The sequence below is a fragment of the Canis aureus genome, chromosome 13 (genome assembly GCF_053574225.1).
Source record: "Canis aureus isolate CA01 chromosome 13, VMU_Caureus_v.1.0, whole genome shotgun sequence".
NCBI lineage: Eukaryota > Metazoa > Chordata > Mammalia > Carnivora > Canidae > Canis > Canis aureus.
Window position 1 is genome coordinate 17,523,857 of NC_135623.1, and position 13,472 is coordinate 17,537,328.

General features: G+C 42.8%; 1 protein-coding gene and 1 pseudogene across 7 annotated transcripts in view; both read right to left on the bottom strand.

Annotated features, from left to right (window-relative positions):
* Nucleotides 1-13,472, bottom strand: part of ELAVL4 (ELAV like RNA binding protein 4) — a 90,156-nt gene that overhangs the window by 33,709 nt on the left and 42,975 nt on the right. The gene's annotated exons all lie outside the window — the stretch shown is intronic.
* On the bottom strand, nucleotides 584-982 carry LOC144281979 (small ribosomal subunit protein eS12 pseudogene; annotated as a pseudogene).

Genomic DNA, 13,472 nt, shown 5'->3' on the forward strand with positions numbered 1-13,472 from the left:
GGCTCCAGGACATTTTTGGATAAATGTCTGTTGGGTGAATGGATAAATATCTCTTCACATACATAGTTACATCCTCTTGACCACATTCAATCTCTTATACACTGAACAGAAAGAAACCAGAAAGAGCAGCAAACTCTTTTCCCAGGGCCTTACCATGTTCAGAGGAACCAAACTCATGAGATACACCTGACAGACCTGCAGTCTCTAGTCTGAAGGAGACTTTATTGCTGCTCAGAGCCAATCCTAATATTGGAAAGGCTGTCATGGGAAAGCAGGGAGGGGTAGGCCTGCCGTGTGGTGCTCAAGGGAGAGAACAAAGACCAGGGAGAAGAAAGTTGTAGAGTAGACTTCTGCCTTGATAAAAGGAAGAACTTTCTAGTAGGGATTTATAAGGGTGTGGCTGCCTCGTGAGGTGGTAAAGGCTCCATGACTGGAAGTATGCAAACAGGCCAGATCAATGTCCTACCAGGGGATGTGGAGCAGTCAGCAAGATTTACTGATGCCTTCTAATGCTACGGTTCAAAGATTCTAAATTATATTTTATTTATTTATTTGAGGAACAAAAACCAGGTTTTTTATTTGTTCATTTCTTGCATAGGAAGTATTCCTTGGTGACATCCTTGGCTTGAGATCCTTTACCACAGTCCTCGACTACCACACAACTGCAACCAACCACTTTACGGGGTTTTCCCTGTCTGTCAGTTTTGCAGAGGCCTACCCATCCCCCTACTTTCTTGCTGCCATCAACCTTAATTTGTTTGATTTGGTGCTCAGCACAAAGGGCTTCCACCAAATTGACATACATAAGCTCAACACAGTTGGATGCAAGCACACAGAGATGGGCTCAGTGCTTGTCTAAGGCTGTGGCAGCTTTGGGAATTCCTTACACCAGGCCATCATGGATGAGGGCAGTCTTCAACACCTCTTGTAAAGCAGTATTAACATCAATTACACCTCCATCAGCAACGCCTTTCTTGGCCATGGCAGTGGGCGACTGGGGGGCGGGGCAGGGAGGGCAAATCTTGAGTGCACCTGAGCCTCTGCCTCTGTGCTGCCTGGTGTCAGCAGGGAAAGAGCTAAATTATATTTATTTTAGACCCTCTGCTCCCAACTTCTTTCAGTTTATCCTGAGTTCTAACTGAGGGAACAAAAAGAATAGAGAATAATTACTAAGCACCTCTTACAAGCTAAACACTTTACATATACCATTATTTAAATCTTCACAACCTCTGATGCATGCATTTCTATCCCTGTTTTATAGAAGGGGAAACTGAGACCCAGAAAGTAGAAATCACACACCCAAGGTTATTTGGCCACAGAGTAGCAGCCAGACCTGTCCGATTCCAGAGCCTGTGCACTTTTTTGCTGTGTCCTGGTTTCTTGAATATGTGCTCATTTGTATGCTAAACACACCTGCTGGACATGCATAGCACAGTGTGCCTGAGACTTTGAGAGAGCCTGGTTTTCTAGTACTATCTCCAAGTCCTCATTCTCTCCATTTAATTCCAATGTATACCCTCAAAGTATCCCAGTCCCACCTTTTAACTTGGTTGTGCCTGCCAAGCTGGATCTGGTACATCATAGAATGACAGTCTTGGAAAGGACTTTGGTATCAGTCATCTTCAAGTCTGTTCTATAAACTCTAAAACTGAGGACCAAGGAAGAAGCAAGGGGTTCATGGTCTAGTAGGACAGTCAGACCTATGAATCAATGATAGTAGAGTATGGTTCAGTGTTACGACAGTTAGAAGGAGAGAAAGCTTTCTGAGACTAATCCAAAAAGATTGATAGGAGATAGCCAGGCAATAGATGAGAAGGGCATTCCAGCAGGAGGGGACAGCATGAGCATCCATTCCTCGAGGGGACAGATCTGCCACTCAGTTTACAGCCATTACTTCCAGGAGGCCGCTGATGGTTGATATCAACCTGAACTGTCAATACCACTTCCAAGTTGAATCTGCTCAGGTGTATATATGACATCTTCCTAGACCTCTGGAGCATATTCAGGAATCATTTAGGCATCTGAAATTTTGAGTGTATCTGCTTTCTGTCAACAACAAACACTATTGAAAGAGATAGACCCAGCCTCCCTTATTTTGAATTCCCAAAGTATTTAAAATTACACTGAACCGGTACTAGGTTATTTCCAGAGGTTACATTCTGGCTTCCTAAGTAGATGTAATTTCCCCAGAAGCTGAGAACTCATCATGTGGCATCAAGATGGCAATGAGCAAAAAGCACTTGTCCCACAGGAGGCATTCAATAGAAGCTTGCTGAACGAAATGCAGTTCTTAGTGAACCCTAAAGCCCTTCTGGGCAGGGACATGGATATTATTAATCTTGGTATGACCAATGTCTGGCACATAGTAGGCTTTCAATAAATCTATGTTGAACAGATGAATAAGTTAACAAATTCAACAAGTGAATAAATAGGAATAAAAATAGTTATTTGGGGGGCACCTTGAGTGGCTCAGTCAGTTAAGCATCCGACTCTTGATTTTGGCTCAGGTCACGATCTCAGGGTCATGAGATGGAGTCCTGTGTCAGCTCCCTGCTGAATGTGAAGCCTGCTTGAGATTCTCTCTCTCCTTCTCCCTTTGCCCTACCCTCCCCCCACCCACTGGCTCTCATGCTCTCTCTCTCTAAAAAAAGAAAAATAGTTATTTTTTTGAGTGCTTACCATGTGCCAATCACTGTACTGAGTTCTTTGGGTTTTTTTTCAGCTTTATTGAGGTACAATTGACAAATAAGATTATAAGATATTAAAAGTATACATTACGATGATTTGATATATGCATACATTTATTTATTTATTTACTTATATTTTTGATGAGAACATTTTTCTAGCTGACTCCTTTATGTCTTTTATCTCATCTACTCCCTAAAACAATTCTACAAAGTAGGCATTATCACTACCATTTATAATCCAGAAGACTAATGTCCAGAGGCCTCAGATCCCAGGACACAACTCCATCTGGCTCCTAAGTCCATACAGGCTTTTGATAGAGTTTCCCGATTTCAGAGATCGTATCAACCAAATTGTTCAAGTAAATGTGAAACAAAGCTTCTGTTATTGGGGAGAGGCACATGGAAACGCACAGACTATACACAACAATTTCCAGCAGTCCCCAAAGCAGGAAGGACCAGTTACAAAACTACATTATTCCAAAAAGAAAGCCAACCAACAAATTCTCAAAGGAGTTTTTTTTAAGCCTCTTTTGGTTTCTCCTATAAAATAAGTTGCTCCAAATGAGAGATCTTCAAATATATATTTCAATAATAAACCTCAATAACTGACAAAATGAAACTAATCTGAACCCTATTTTTCTTCTGTCTGTTCAGGGAAGAAAGGCGATTCATAAGATAAAAAGCTAGTATCAAGTACTTAGTTTAAAAAAAAAGCTGAAAGGGAAAAAGAGAATGTGCCAGGGATAATAGAAACCTCAGTGACAACTACCTCACCCTCAGCATCTATCACACAAAGAGAAGTGTTCAGACTGATGACCCTGGGGCAATGAAAGGTTCTTAATCGAAGCAACATTCAATTAAATTATGCACAGAATATTCTTACAGACAGGAAAAAATAGTCAAACATTTAAACATATTTTTAACAAGGGTTGAAAGAAAAAAAGGAGGATTTTGGCAAACTCCCAGCTACCCACAGAAATGAACCAGAATTCTTAATTCTTGGTTGGCTTGTTCTCACATAAAACAAAAGGTCTGGATGTCAGACAGACAAGGCTTGCTACCCAGAATGGATGCACACCAACAGGTGATTCCAGAAATGCAGCCGATGTTAGACAACGGTCTAGCAACAAAGGAAAAAGAGGTAGAAAAAGTTATCAGGTTAGTACTAATTACATACACTGTAATTAGCCTTCGGGCAAAATGAGGCTGCCTGTGGGTGAAATGTCTGTGGGTGAAAGGAAGTGCTGTGTTTAACACTAAAGACAAGGCTTCCAAAACTCCCATCACACGCTATTTGTATAAAGCCTGTGTGGAGGCTCCTGATACCATGTCGGGATTTAGATTAAGTGAGATAAGTTATGGGAGAGGGCCCAGCACACAGTAGATGCTTCATAAATATTAACTGAATATAAATCTATTAAAACTGCCTCTATCCAAAGTAAAAGAAAATTCATGGCTCTCGACGAAGGAGGTGAGATAAATAACTTGTCTGTGCAGAGAGAAGTCAGGATGTCAAATATGAGCTGGAGAAGGACTTTCTCTGAGAATCTTTATCAGTGTGTCATTTCTGAAATAAGGGCTTGCGGATCTCTGGCCTTGGACTTACCGCTAAGAGCTGTGTGAAATGCGGCGATGAGTACCCCGTCCCTATCATCAAGGAGTTCACTGATAGTAAAGTACCAGACAGGAAGCTCACAACCATGTTCGGTTCCAACAAATGTTAAAAGAGAAATTCCCCAGATCCATGAAAAAGAAAAGAAACAAGAAAGAATAGCACATTTCCCCTTTTTATCACCATTCAGCTTGCAGGTAAGAAATAAGACAAAATCAAGAAATAAAAACCCAAGAACAAAGGACTCACACAGAAATGGGTCTGCAGAGTAGGAATCAGGGAGGGAAGCGATCTTCTTTAATTTTCTTTCTTTCTTCCTTTCTTTCTTTCTTTCTTTCTTTCTTTCTTTCTTTCTTTCTTTCTTTCTTTTTTTTTACAGCTAAGGGCTTCTCAGGGAATGGCTATACCGTGCAAGTGTGACCAGCCTCATTACACTGAGTCAAGTAAGTACCTGGGAGAGGTGAAAATGAAGGAATGCCCGGAAATGTGTGTGAGAATCACAAAATGTAAACACCTTCTATGGCTCAGCTCTTTTGGGCGATGGAAAATGAAATGTCACCCTGACAGAGAACCAAATGAACCCATGATTTAAATAGTGCCCAGGACTTGCTCAGTACTCAGTGACTTTCAACAAAAATGCCTAATATGTGATGGGGCTGTGTTGGTGCTGAAGAGATGGACCCATCTGGCACCATATTCAGTTTCTCTCGGGGAGCTAGCAAGACTTTTCTAGGACACCAAGGCCTCCACTTGCCCACCCATATGCAAAAGAGGACCTCACCTCTTTCTTAACAAAAGAAATGAGGTCATCAGGTAGGAACTGCCCCAAACTGCCTCGTTCCCTTCTACTTGCAAATTTATCCCTAATGGAGCTCCATCCCTCTCTCTTAGCTTAGAACCATAGTTCATAAAATGCTGGAGGAAAAAAGGTTCTGAGGCGATGGTTACATATTATACCTTCCTTTTAAGATTTATAATGCACATTAGCACGGACTCAAAGAAGTAGTGATAAAAAAGAAACCTCTTTTTAACTTGGTTCACTTCCGTTTCCCAAACTCATTTGGTCACAAAACCTCTTTTAAAAAAACATATTACCTATTAAACTTCTTTTGGAAAGACTTTTAGATGAGATTCCCAAATGAACATTCCTATTTGAAACAGGACCGAATACTGCCTCAGGATATAATTACCCTGAACTGGGGGGTCTGGGCCTGTGCTCCGAGCTAGAGTTCCTGAGATACCAGAGGGGCCCACAGAAAAAAGGAAACCAAACCAGAGAACTTCTAAGGTCTCTTTTCACTGTAACAACCTATGATTCTGTTCCTCAGAAGACATCACAGAGACTTGCTTCTGGGATAATCTACACAGGATGGAGATGCATGATGGGGAGGGGGTCAGACGTTTTGAAGACATATTTTCATGTTGGTACAAGTCGTAACAGGTCTGATTTCTAGCTTACTATGTGTCAGTGGTCAGCATGCAATCACTCAAGGAGTTTCACTCAGAGAACCAAAGACGCAAAGGAAAAACAAAATACAATTGTGTGTGGGACTCCCAAGCAGGAGCACACATGTATACGTGCACACACAAACATCTGCACATTATCTATGCTTAACTGACTAGGCGCATGACCCTGGGAGCCAATATAGTATTGCAGATGAAAATAGAGCCAAACAAACCTGGGTTCAATTTTGCTCTGACATTTAGAATTTGTATGACCTTGGACAAGTTATGTAACTTTTCTGAGCTTGTTTCCTCACCTGAAAATAGGGCTAATAATACCTACACCTCACAGAACTGCTGTAAGAATTATGTTACTGTACACCAGGTGCTGTTTTTGAGTATTTTATATGTACTGATGCTCGCAATAATCCTATCAATATCCCTATTTTACAAATGAGAAAACTGAGGCACAGAGAGGGTAAGAATTTTCCTGTCAAACAGCTAGTGACTAGTAAGGTGGGGATACTAAGGCAAGCAGTCAAGCTCTCCATTACCAGGCTACGCTGCCCAGCACAGTTCCAGATTATAGTAGGTCCATGATATCCCCTGGGAAGACACACACACACACACACACACACACACACACACACACACACAAATACACAAAAACCCTACACCTCTTCCTCTCTGGGATTTAAAATGTGCTGTTTTTGTCATTAGTTTATTACCCAGGCAGTTCAAGTGGGCAGCATGCAGACACCAGCTTCCCAAACACGAGGATCCTATGTGGCTGCTCAGGGAACAGAAGAACAAATTCAGCACTGAGAAATGTTAGTTCATTCTGAATGATGACTCACAACCACTATTTTCACAAACAGCCTGCTAATTAAACTTTCTTATGAACCCTGCTAACCAATTTTTCCAATGCATGGAGGAAAAATCATTCATTATAGACCGGAATCCAAAATCTAATATTAACAGCACAAGTAGGATCTGTGGCATTGTAATTTGATCAGCTTGAGCATTAATAACAGTTAGACACTGATGTCTGAGAGAGTTAATCAGCTTTTGTTGAGATGTACGTAGATAACTGAACAAAACATCTGGAAGGCAGACTAGAAAGCAAAACTAGCTTATCGCAAGGGGTTTATATTTGCTTTACCCTCATAAATACCCTGCTTACAATGTCCTATCTTCTAGGTGAACACAGTAATATCCTGAATTGGTATAACACTTTAAAGACTTACCAACATATTAGCAGCTCATCTTACGTCGAGACACAGTAAGGTGGAAAGAGCCAGTGTTATTATCCCCGTTTTATGCACAATAATCTGAGGCACAGAATGGTTTGATCCACTGAAAGTCCCATAAGTAGAGTGAGAATTTGGTGGGTCCTTCCATTTTATCATGTTGCCACTCATAAAGGTGGCTTGATTTTAAAAACAATCTCAGAAATCATCCTGGCATTTCTGAATATTGAACTAAAGGCTTTCATTTACAATCTTCCAGAACCACTAAAACGGCTGTTCATTGTTACTGTAGCTATTTCTGAGGTTTACTGGAATACATCCTACACAGCCACATGCAAGATTCAGGATGAAACAGCAAGAATGCGAGGAGCCCTCTCTGTGAAGGGCCCTTGTTCCAACTGGCAGCAGCATGTGGTCAGACAGACATGGGTACACAGACAGTTTGGTCAGTCGCTTCAAACAACGTGAGCTTTGGTTTCCTCATCTAAAGAATGGGGCTGCTATTACCTCTTGGGGTTGTGGTCAGGATTAAATGAGATAACAACCATAGAGCAACTGGCATCCAGCGGCACCTAATAAATGTAAGGTGCCATTCCACTCTCCGGCCTTCTCCTCTGGCATCTCTTACTTCCAACTCGGAGTTACGTAACTGAGGACTAAACCAGGGACATACAGATACCAGCTTGTCCTTTCCTCTCTCTTTATCCATCTGTTGGCCCAGGGGTAGGACACTTGGTGAGAAAGAAGAGGGAAGCATTTAGGAGACAGAAAGGGCCCCTCCCATTTACAGGTTGCTTCAGCTTACAGGTGCCTCCACGTGTGTCAGCTGGTTTGGATGGCAAGTACCACGCAAAGACAGTAAGGTAAGGATCTATCCTACTATGTGTTGAGAAGATGGAGGTCCGTGGGGATAAAGTGCCTAATGCAAGGCCGGGCGCACACCTGTCACATGTGTGTGTGAGAGGAGCTGGGGGATGGTGTGGGACTCTCCTGGAGGTCGGTCTCACTGTACCGTGCCTGGAATTCCTGACAAAGAAGCATCCGGGCTGTGTGTGTGTGTGTGCATGTGTGTGTGTGTGTGTGTGTTAGGGAGTGTGGAGCACTGGATGGAGTGCTCTATTTCTTTTGGACTTAGAGTGGGGTCTGTCTCCTTGTGGGCTCCGCTGCCTGGCAAGGGGCACCGAGAAGAGGAAAGGTGGCTGAGTTTGCAGCCACTGAACTGAAACCAGTTCCAGTTTGCAGGATCAGGAGCAAGAAGTGAGAGTCACCTTTGATTTTCCTGTTTGCCGTCCAGTTCAGAGTCCCGGGCAGCGGGGAACCCACCAGAAGTCATTGCAGGAACCCTACCCAGGGAGATGGAAGCAGAGGACTGAAGTGCCTACGTGCCCTGCGCCAGGCTGTGAGGGGCCGGGGAAGACTGAAGCTGGGATACCTCAGTTCAGGGCAGCAAGTGAGGAAGCCCAATTCAGAACACCCCCTTTGGCACATTATTTACAAAAACAATGAACTCAGGTACTCCACTCAGGCAGCTTCTCTCTGGCACTGCCTGCCCTGGCCAGAAAAACAAACAAACAAACAAAAACATGTCAATCAATCCAACATGGGTTCAGGCAAGAAAGATGAGGAAAGGAAAACTCTTTGTATGTGATTCCAGGCTCCCTATGCCACCCTGTATCATAGCTGGCAAGCGTCTCCGTGGAGATCTGCGGGCTAATGTCAGTGTGGGGGCAGGGAGGGGGGCCGGGGCTGGGGTCTGCTTACCACTTAAGAATGGGATCAAGGTCACCATCTATTTTCCCTTGATGTAAAGAAAACTTGGGCTAGGTGGTTTGTTACTTCTCGGACAACTCACCTAGCCACATTGAACTTACTTTTTCCTTCTCGTTCTCCTTTTACCATTTCTTCTACACACAATTTGGTCTACCTGGCTTTTTAAAAAATCCATGGCTATTTTAATTCTATCTCTTTTCCGTACTATCTTACAAAGCCAATTCAAATCCGTTTTTAATCAAATGGCATGCAAATAAATAAAAAGAAAAAGAGGAGTCAGGACAGGCGACGAGCAAAGAGAAGAAGGAGCAAAGAGAAGAAGGAGCAAGGAAAATAAGAAGCCAAGTGCTCCTGACTCCAGTCTTCCTTGGCTGCACTGGCCTCATTTGCAGTGAGTACAGACATTGTCTATATTGGTGATTTCAACAGGGTCAGAGGAAGTACTAAAAGTAAAAGCCTTTGAAAACAGACAAAAATGGCAAATATTGGGGATGATTAAGTATACATTTTAAGCCATACCACCAGTAAAATGATTTAATCTGATTCAAGATGTTTGTGATGGGAAATTCCATTAGCAGCCTTAGGAATTAGAGTAATTACCCTAACTAGCTGTATCCACTTAATGCTGATGGGACCTCACGTATCACCAGACATCAACTACAAAACAAGGGCCAAGCAGAAAACCAGACTTACAAGTCAGCAAGAAATTGAAGGAGGTGAAAAGAGAGTTGCTGAGAGAACACGTAACTGACCTCAGCAAGATAAACAATGATTCTCAAGGCCTAGACGCCACGGAGAGTCTGCAAATTGTCCACCTCCTTCCCCGTTAGGTCGGGTTATTTATTAGTAAAGTAGAAAAACACAGACTTTGGAGTCTGACAAACTTGGGTTCAAATCTCAGCCCCACTGCTTATTAGCTCTGACCTTGGATAACTTATTTAACCTTTCTGAGCTTCAGTTATTTTATCAACACAAAGGGGGCACTAACACTCACCCACAGAATAGTCCTGACTGTTCCACTCACTGTTCCTTGGAGAGGTGTCTGAAACTTGGCTCAGCTGCTGCCTCTTCAGCGACCGGTCTCCCCCAACCTGCTCTCTACCAAGATCCCAGCTCACTCCTATTTGATACTTGTTCCGAGATCCCCAGCCCACTATCATCTTGTTCCCCTTTGAACCCCAGTAGCCGATGTCTTCGTGTTCATTCAGCAGAGGCAGAGTACTAAGGTAAGAGAAAGACCGTAGACTTTGCAGCCAGACAGATCTAACTCCACTCTCCAGCTAACTGATTCTCAGTCTTGGCCTCCTTATCTGTAAAATGGAGATAATACCAGTGATTACACATGACTGCCACACAGCTGCAGTGAGATAGCATGTCATGATGTGCCTCGCCCTGTAGCCGACACATAGCAGGCCTTCCGTCAACCCTCCAGCTTCACTGCACTGTTAGGAGTCTTTCTGTGCTAATGAAATTAATAGGCAGGTCAGAAAGGGTGAGCTTGGACCTTGGTGAAAAACAAAACAGAACAGAGGCACCGGGGTGGCTCAGTCGGTTGAGCATCTGCCTTCAGCTCAGGTCATGACCCCAGGGTCCTGGGATCGAGCCCTGCATTGGGCTCCCTGCTTACTGAGGAATCTGCCTCTCTCTCCATCTGCCTCTCCCCTCACTCATGCACTCTGTCACTCTCTCAAATACATAAATAATAAAATTAAAAAAAAATCCCCACACAACAGAACAAAACCCTCTACAAAATAGCAAAGGTGATGTGTCCACATCCCAGACCTGCAGGTTGCTGCAGGGCCCCATAATGTGTCCTGGCTTCCCCCATCCCTGCCCTGCCAGCAGCAACATGTAGGCACAGACTATGTTTTAGCCTCTCTGGCTTCCTCACAGACCCTGATACAGAATTTAAGAGAAGAGAAGGAAAGGGAATAACATTTATTTGGTCTGAGAGAGCAGACACTAAATAAATACTGTTGGCTGATTGAAAATGTTTTACAAATATAAAAGCCTTATACAAATATATGGTCTCTATCTGAATTTTATGTTTTCTCCAAACTAGAAATATCTTCTCCCATCAAAGCTCAATTTGAGGACTGCAGAAAAAATAAAAAGGCAACTTAAAGATCTTTAGTTCTTACAAGGCATAAAGACAGATACAGGGTTCATCGGTTAAGAGCAGTAAGGAGGATGTGGAATAAGGAGGGGGGAGCCAGACCAAAAAGAGAAATCACCCTGCCACACCTCCCAGAAGACAAGAAAAAAATGAATTTCCCATTAACACATTTCAGAAAGCACTTTCCTCCTACCCTGAAGCTGATGAATTACATTTTTAGATAATGTGTGGAAATTTCAACTTGACATTACCTTCTTCCTTAGCTCCTAGTCTCAATCAACCAGGTCATTCTCCAGAGAAGGGGGAGGGAATGAGGGAGGGAGTGTGTGCGTGTGGGGGGTGTGTATGTATGTACTGGGGGAAGGAGGGGAGGCTGGGTGAGCAGGGAATTGGTCCTACGAACCAAACAGTCAGCTAAAGTACAGAAATAGAAAATCCTTAAAATACCCAGGCCTGATTCACATCCTAGGTAAAAATCCTTTGAGACATCTCTCCTGGGAAGTGAGAATACTTTCCTACAGTTATCTGAGTTTGGAACAGGGCAGAACCATCTGATAGGGAAGGGGAGATGAAGGGGAAGACAGCCAGGGGGCAAAAGGAAACCATCCCTGGTCTGTAATCCTGACTACTGCCATCCTGAGAGAGGAATTATGTGGAAAGAAGCAGAATGTACCTGTACAAATTCTAACCCTCACGGCTCCACTCGGTTGCCAACCTATCCTGATTAGAAAGGATGGGAGGTCTCTGACTGCCCTGACGGGTGTGTTAGAGGCACAATAATTACGTGGTCTACTGTCGTTACTTAACATTCTGACATTTTCCAAGTTCCCCTTAATAAGGGACACCCCTGTTCTCCCATTGTGTCTCCACCAGGCTGCCAAATCTTCTCCATAACTATTTTCCATTCACCCCAACAAGAATCCATTTTTCTCCACAAGTCAACAAATCAAAATTCTTTCCTTCTTCATAGAAGATGACTGCAGGGAGGTGACAAATAAAATGACAGATGCAAATCTGCCTGATTTTCTTATAAATTCAAGGGACACATTGCACTGTACCAAGCATGTTTTCAAAGTCAGCAGCAAAATGTGATGATGAAGGCTACTATTTCCTCTCCCCTTCCCATCACTAGTGGATATCCCTCTGATGTGCATGTAGAAAAGTTTATTTAGCTAATCAATATTTTGGGATTTTCTTGGATTATGCATAATTGAGGCTGGGTTTTCACTATGCTTAACTTTAAGGCAACATCCATTTTTAATACAGTGCTTGCAAAAGAAAGAAAAGGGGAACATAGTGAAGGGTATTTTTTGAAGAAACAAAATCTGAAGTTAAAAACCACTCTTAGTCTGTTTTTCCTTGTTCAGATAAGCAGTGACCTGCTTAATTAAAAAAAAAAAATCAGGGGGATAGGGCAACTGGGTGACTATATGTTGGCAAACTGAATTTAGATAAAATGTAATCTTCTTAAAAAAATTTATCACCAGGGGCACCTGGGTGGCTCAGTGGTTGAGCACCTGCCTTTGGCTCAGGGCATGATCCCGGGGTCCTGGGATCGAGTCCCGCATCGGGCTCCTTGTGGGGAGCCTGCCTCTCTTTCTGCCTGTATCTCTGCCTCTCTCTTTCTGTGTCTCTCATGAATAAATAAATAAAATCTTGAAAAAAATTATCACCAAGAACAGAACAAACCACTGGTACTTTTTTTTTGTAATGCATAGTACGCTCTTTTCCAACATAAAGATTTTGAATTCGAATTATGTTTTCCCTGAATTAAAAGTTTTCATTCCCTAGGTAATGTAATATAAGCTGCGTTGGTTTGTAAAGGGGAGAAAATCAGTTGAGTATTTTTCGAGAAACTGCCAAAGATAAACTACAAATTGGGCAACTCACAATTAGATAGTCCTGGGTTCAAGTCCCAGCTCCCCTACTTAGAAGGAAGTCACCTAGGGCTAATTACTCACTCATTCCTAAATCCGACTTTCTTCACCTATAAAATGACCGACTTGAGCATTACATGAAATTCCACCTACTGATCTCAGCAGTAGTGCATAGTACGTGCACATAAACACTGGCTATTATTATGAGTCTCCAAGAAATCCCAATTTACTATTTAAAGGAGCTGCTCTGTTTAAAGCCTCTAATATAGTGCCCAGAACACACATAAGGTGCACACAAATATGCAAAAGCTGGTGCTATTATTTTTATTTGTCTTTGCTGGCTGACGTAAGAAAGCATGCCAATAAACGCACCTTAGGGCTGAATTCACATTTTAGGAGTGAATTAAAAGCACTTTCATATTTAGAATTTTTCAGGGTCTTTTATTGTTTTATAAAGTTACCTCAGAAGTAAAACTCAATCAAATTCCCGTGATGTCCTGTAAATCCAGTTCCTTGAAGGTATACGAGGTAACTAAAGCAATCCACAGCCCTCAGCCTCCTTTCTGTCTTCAACCCAAGAGACTATATTCCACGTAGTGCCTCCTGGCCTAGGCCCCCTGCCAGCCCCTCCCCACGCCCTCGCCCTCCCCGCTGCCGTAGTCCCTGGCCCACATGTCACCCACTGAGAGGGACACATGAGATTAAGAGCATTTTCAC